This window comes from Bison bison, unplaced genomic scaffold (genome assembly GCF_000754665.1).
Source record: "Bison bison bison isolate TAMUID 2011002044 unplaced genomic scaffold, Bison_UMD1.0 scf7180017864322, whole genome shotgun sequence".
Taxonomy (NCBI): domain Eukaryota; kingdom Metazoa; phylum Chordata; class Mammalia; order Artiodactyla; family Bovidae; genus Bison; species Bison bison.
Genome location: NW_011494894.1, coordinates 344,133 through 351,372, shown reverse-complemented (window position 1 = coordinate 351,372; position 7,240 = coordinate 344,133).

The window sequence follows — 7,240 nt, the reverse complement described above, 5'->3', positions numbered from 1 at the left end:
AGAAAGGACAGACCTGGAGGTATCAAGCTCCCTAAACTCAGACTGTCCTACAAAGCTGCGATAATCAAAACTTTATGGTAGTGGCACAAAAACAGACACACAGATAAATGGAACAGAGTAGAGAGCTAAGAAATAAACCCACATACTTATGGTTAATTGATCTATGGCAAAGGAAGCAAGAATGTATAATGGAGAAAAGACGGTCTCTTCAATAAGTGGTACTGGGAAACTGGACAGCTACACTCAAAAGAATAAATTAGAACATTTTCTCACACCATATACAAAAATAAACTCAATATGGATTAAAGACCTTTGTGTAAGACTGGATACTATAAAACTCTTAGAGGAAAACATAGGCAGCATACTCTGTAACATAAATTGTAGTAATATTTTTTGTATCAATACTTTAAGGCAAAGGAAACAAAAGCAGAAATAAACAAATGGAACCTAGTTAAACTTAAAAGCTTTTGTGCAAGAAGGAAGCCATTGACAAAACAAAAAATCACCTATTGAACAGGAGGAAATAGTTGCAAATGATATGACCAACAAAGAGTTAACATCCAAAATATATAAACAGCTCATACAACCCAATATAAAAAACCCCAAACAACCAATTACAAAATGAGCAGAAGATATTCAGATGACCAGCTAATCATCAGAGACATGCCAATCAAAGCCACAATGAGATAATACATCACACTTGTCAGAATGACTATCATCAGAAAGACAGAAATAACAAATGTTGGAGGAGATGTGGAGAAAAGAGAACTCTTGTAGACAGCTGGCAAGAATGTAAATTGGTGCAGCCACTGGGGAAAACAGTATGGAGATTCCTCAAAAAACTGAAAATGGGACTACCATATAATCTAACAATTCTACCCTTGGGTATATTCCAGAAGAAAATGAAAACACTAATGAAAAGTACACTTGCACTTCAATGTTCACAGCATTATTTTTACAATAGGCAAGATATGGAAGCAGCCTAAGTACCCATTAACAGACGACTGGAAAAGGAAGATGTGGTATATATACACACACACATACACACCATAGAATACTGCTCAGCCATAAAAAGAATGAAATAATGCCATTTGCAGCAACATGGATAGATCTAGAGATTATCATATTAAGTGGAGTAAATCAGACAGAGAAAGATGAATAACATATAATATCAGAAAAAGGTGGATATGTGAAATCTAAAAAAAAATGAATTATTTATAAAACAGAAACAAACTCACAGATATGGAAAACAAATTTATGGTTACCAAAGGGGAAATGTCAAGGAGAGGGACGGCATAAATTAGGAGGTTGGGATTAACATGTATACACCGTGTGTGTACTTGCTCAGTTGCTTCAGTCGTGTCCAACTCTTTGTGACCCCATGGACTGTGACCTGCCAGGCTCCTTTGTCCATGAGATCCTCCAGTCAAGAAAACTGGAGTTGGTTGCCATGCTCTCCTCCAGGGCATCTTCCCAACCCAGGGATCGAACCTGCATCTCTTACGTCTCCTGCAGTAGCAGGCAGTTTCCATACCACTAGTGCCACCTGGGAAGCCCAACATGTACACACTGCTGCTGCTGCTAAGTCACTTCAGTCGTGTCCAACTCTGCGACCCCAGAGACGGCAGCCCACCAGGCTCCCCTGTCCCTGGGATTCTCCAGGCAAGAACACTGGGGTGGGTTGCCATTTCCTTCTCCAATGCATGAAAGTGAAAAGTAAAAGTGAAGTTGCTCACTTGTATCCTACTCTTCAAGACCCCATGGACCGTAGCCTACCAGGCTCCTCTGTCCACGGGATTTTCCAGGCAAGAGTACTGGAGTGGGGTGCCATCACCTTCTCCAGTATACACACTGCTGCTGCTGCTACTAAGTTGCTTCACTCGTGTCCGACTCTGTGCAATCCCATAGATGGGAGCCCACCAGGCTCCCCCATCCCTGGGATTCTCCAGGCAAGTGGAATGCCATTTCCTTCTCCAATGCATGAAAGTGAAAAGTGAAAGTGAAGTTGGACAGTCGTGTCTGACTTTTAGCTACCCCATGGACTTCACCCTACCAGGCTCCGCCACCCATGGGATTTTCCAGGCAAGAGTATCGCCTCTCCGAATATACACACACTACTATCTATAAAATAGATAATTAATAAGGGCCTTCTGTATAGTACAGAGAACTCTACTCAATATTCTGAAATAACCTGTGGAGAAAGAAACTGAAAAATTATATATATACATATATATATATATATGCATAACTTAATCACTTTTCTGTACACCTGAAACTAACATAACTTTGTAAATCAACTATACTCCAATATAAAAATTTTTTTAAAAACAATTTACCCATAAAAAAGGAATGAACTTTTGAAATCTTCAACAAAATGGATGTGCCTAGAGGGCATTACGCTTAGTGAAATAAGTCAGAGAAAGATAAATACTATATGTTCTTACTTACATGTGGAATCTAAAAGAACTGAACTCATAGAAACAGAAAGGAATGGTAGTTGCCAGAGGTTTGGAGATGGAAGATAAGGAGAGATGTTGGTCAAAGGGTACAAACTTCCAGTTAGAATAACTTCTGGGGATCAAATGGACAGCTTGGTGACTATAGTTAACAACACTGTCTTATGAACCCAGCTCTAAGGAGCTTTGTAAGGGATGCCTATGGGCCAAACAAGCTGCCACATCCCACGCTAGTCTGGGAAAGACTTTAGGTTCTGTCTGGACAGGACTCTCTGAGGACGAGTAGGGACTTAGGAAGAGGTGGATGGTGATGGGAGAATGGGTTTCCCTTAGGAAACTCAGGAAAGGGTCCACAAGTATCTGGTGGTGTCAAGGAGTCCTGTCCTTAGGATGCTGTGGCACCATGGAGGTGGTTCCGTGTGCGAGTCATGGCGGGATTCAGTGCTGGAAACAAGGGCGAGGGACCACGAAGCTGGTAGGGACTCAAGGGACCTTTGTGACTGTGACCTCATCTCGGGCTCTGATGGAGCTCTTGCTGTTGTTGTCTAGTCAGTAAGTCGCATCAGACTCTCTTGCTACCCCATGGACTGTAGCCCATCAGGCTCCTCTGTTTATGTAGCTCTGCTGGCACCTAAACACTGAGAGCTCCACATGTCCAGTCTGCAAAGCTGGCTCCTCGAAGCAAAAACAAAACAAAACAAAACAAAAATCCCTATAAATTTATATACATGAAAGTCGCTAACAGACTCAGTTCAGTTCAGTTCAGTCACTCAGTCGTGTCTGACTCTTTGCGACCCCATGGACTGCAGCACTCCAGGCTTCCCTGTCCATCAACAACTCCCAGAGCTTGCTCAAATTCATGTCCATCGAGTCAGTGATGCCATCCAACCATCTCATCCTAACAGACTAGATTTTAACTGTTCTTAAGACAGCCACCACAACCACGACAAAATGGTACCTACGTGAGTTGATGGATGTACTAATTAATCTTGCTGTAATAATTATTTTGCAGTAAGTACATGTATTAAATCATCACTGTATACCTTAAACTTACACAATGTTATGTGTCAATTACACCTCAATAAAGCTGGGAAAAATGCAATTTTTAAAAAAGAAGTGACTCACTGTTGACATTATAGCCTCGGCCGTGCCCATGAGCACTTAAAGGGAAGATCAGGACTTCTCTGGTGACACAGTGGATAAGAATCCGCCTGCCAATGTGAGTGACATGGGTTTGATTCCTGGTCTGGCAGGATTACACTTGCCAAGGAGCGGCTGAGCCTGTGAGCCACAACTACTGAGCCATGGGCAGCAACTACAGAAGCTGTGTGCCTGGAGCCAGTGCTAGGCAACAAGAGAGGCTGCTGCAACGAGAAACCTGTGCAATCCCATACAAAGCAATGAAGACCCGGTGAAGCAAAATTAACTAATTAGCTAATCAATTAATTAAGAAAAGTCAAAATGTAAAAAAAAAAAAAAAAGGGAAGTCCACCTCACATGCTATTTTAGGGGCCCCATTAAGTAGGCAGTGAGAAAACTCTGGAGGAGAAATAAAATTACAATCAATAAATCAGAGCTAGGATATGTAAAGCCCCAGTAAAGATTTAAAAAAAAAAGGAGAGGCTTCTGGATATACAAAGCAAGGGTCTTATTTGATAAATATGTTAGCATAACCCAACACAGAATGAGTTCTCCTGGGGCTGAGGAGGGGAGTGGGGACTGTCAACTGGAGACTTTGGTTAGGAAAGGGAGGACTGAGGTGCCCTTGTCAGCTGAGCCTGGCTAAGAGTGCCCACACTGGGGATGAAGATATCAGATTTTCCTGGGAGGTCTCTGACAGGAAGTAAACCCCTGAGCCCATCTGGGTCCGGTGCGGCCAGGAAGCAGCACCAAGGTGGCACTTAACTATAATAAAGTGATTCAGGGTAAGAACCCTCTGCCTCTGTGAAACCTAGTGTTGCAGTTTGCATTTAAAAAGGACAAGGCACAGGAAAGAAAATCTGTAAAGATCCTTGTGCTCTGAGTGAAGAACTAAGGCTCTCTGACTGGTGCATCTAGTCTGCAAAGAACAGGAAAGGCATCACACTTGCCAGACTGGCCTGCCTTTGGGGTGTCACCATCCCAGGGAGGGGGAGTCATCATTTTGTCCATTCATTCATTCATTCAGGTGTTTTTGAGCCAGTTTGTTTCTTGTTTGTTTCGTTGCTCAATCGTGTCCAACTCTTTGTAAGCCCATAGACTGTGGCCCACCAGACTTCACTGTCAATGGAATTTTCTAGGCAAGAATACTGGGGCAGCTTGCCATTTCCTATTCCAGGAGACCTTCCCCACCCAGGGATACAACCCATGTCACTTGCATTGGCAGATGGATTTTTTTTTTTTTTTTTTTAACCACTGAGCCACCTGGGAAGCCCCATGGCCCAGTGCTAAATCCTGGAGATACAAAAATAAATGCTAACAACCAGTCCGACTAAGAACTTTAACCTTGGGATCTGTGTAATCTATAATCCAGTTCAAACAAGCGTCTGCTGGCGTCCCCCTGGGGGTTAGGAAGGGCAGGTATAACACAGAGGAGCACAAGTCTAATTGAGCAGAGCAGAAGCCATTTGAGGAGTGAAATGCCAATCTACCTGGGGTCCTGGGTCCACAGGCTTACAGCCTCTTTCTGGGAATGGTAACTGGGACACCTTACAGTAGAAATACAGCCCCAATTACAGCACCACCACTGATAAGCACTTAGCCAAAATTATCACGAGCTAAACAAGGTTAGGTAAGCAGATGTCAACTGAAAAAAAAAGAAGCACAATGTGAAAATTGAACATTATGTTTTGTTCTGAGGACTTAAGCCTGGGAGACAGCCTTTCAGCTCTGAGGGACTCATCCAAAGAGGTAATGGAAGAGCCAGGGTATATATGAGTTGATTACTGCTAATCACAAAACATATCTCAAGTGAATGATTTTAGTGCTTTTCCATGTTTGGGAAGATGTTAGAGTTTGGGCTGACTGAAATCATTCCTTCAATATGCACCTAAACTATTTTAGGGCCAGTATCCTGTTTTTCTCCATCTTGAATCCCCATGGGTACATTGTCAGGAGCCCTGCAGTGGGTGACAGCTTTAGGGTGCAACATGCTTTGTTTACTAAAATGGCAGGTGATACGCTTTGTCCTCACAGATGTTTCTAAAATGGTGCCAGGGCCTTTCAGATCTGTTCACTGACTGCCCCACTGGCTGACTTCCCTGACTGAGCAATCCTTCTTGGGTCCAGAAACAAACCAGCCCAAAGTCACCCCTGGATTCTGGGTCTAGATGGCACTTTAACCAGGACAGTGCCTTTCATTTTCAAAATTTTGTTGTTGTTCAAGCCAGATTGTCCACTTCTTTTTCAAGCGTGGATGTCAAGACCAGTGAGCCTAAAAGCCACCTTTCCAGGATCAGAGTAGATGGAAAAAGTGTACTATTTCCCACCCAGTGCTTTGCATGAATTTGTGTATTCCAACATATGACTTTATATGCTGAAGTTTAAAAGCATTATTCAAGTAGGCAAAATTAAACAAAACAGAGCACTTTAGTCCTATTCCAGATCTGGCCTCATTTCTCTACCTATAAAATACAGTTTCCTTCAAGGGATCTTCCCAACCCAGGGATCGAACCTGGGTCTTCTGCATTGCAGGCAGATTCTTTGCCATCTGAGCCACTAAGGAAACCCATAAAATAGAGATTAGTCTTAATAACCTTTGTTTGCTGGGTCCTTCCATACTAAAAGCCATTGAATTTTCTTGGTCTGAAACAGCTGATTGAGATCCATTGGAAGTTTAATAGTTGCCTATTGCCACATAACGAATGACCACAAAATTTAGTGGTTTAAAACAGCAAATGTGTATCATCTCAGTTTCTTTAGGTCAGGATTTCAAGAGCAACTGAACAGTTGATAGTTCTGCTCAAGGGATCCCATGAAGTTGCAGTTAGGAAGTTGGCATGGGTGGCAGCCATTTTAAGGCTTGACTTGGGTTGGAGGACCCACTTCTAAGATGGCTGAACTCATACAACCGTTGGCAGGAGGTCTCCATCCCATGCCACATGGACCTCATGACATGGCAGCTGTCTTCCCCCAGAGCCAGTGATCCAAGACAGAGTGGCCAAATGAAAGTCACATGACTCAGTCTCAGAAGTAACTCAGATCCTTCTGCCATATTCTGTCTATTAGCAGGCATCAGTAACTCTGGCTCCTAATCGAGAAAAGGAGAATCAAGCTCCCATCACCAGCTGAAGGGTGGAGGGTCAAAGGGTGAGTGGACATAATTCAAACTACCACAGAAGGGAATGGGAGGGAGGGCTACATAAGGTTACAGAGGGAGCCTGGAGCAAAACTGTGAATCAGAGTCTCATCCTGGCTCGGAGTCTCAGATGCGTTCTCAGTTTTACTCATCAGTCCACCTCAGACCATTATGTGTTGTATTTCTCCTGACGGATAGCTGTGCCCCTGAGGAGATGGCCAGGTAAGCTAGTGTACTAAGCCCTCCCCCACCCCCCAGGTATTGCCAACATTTCCTTAGAGGAACCTGCCTCTGCTGAGAAAGTAAAAGCTATCCTCTTGGAGAAAGAATGAATTTAGAGGCAGCTGCCTGGAGGACGTTGTGAGGTAACTGCCCGATGTACTCACAAATATCAGGTCTCTTCCAGAGAGCTCGCATGCAGCAAAGAATCAAGCATAAATGTCCAACATGCTACATTCCCCCAAGCCTGCTCTGTTCCCTTCTGACCTCTGAGGTAGAATAAGCCCCG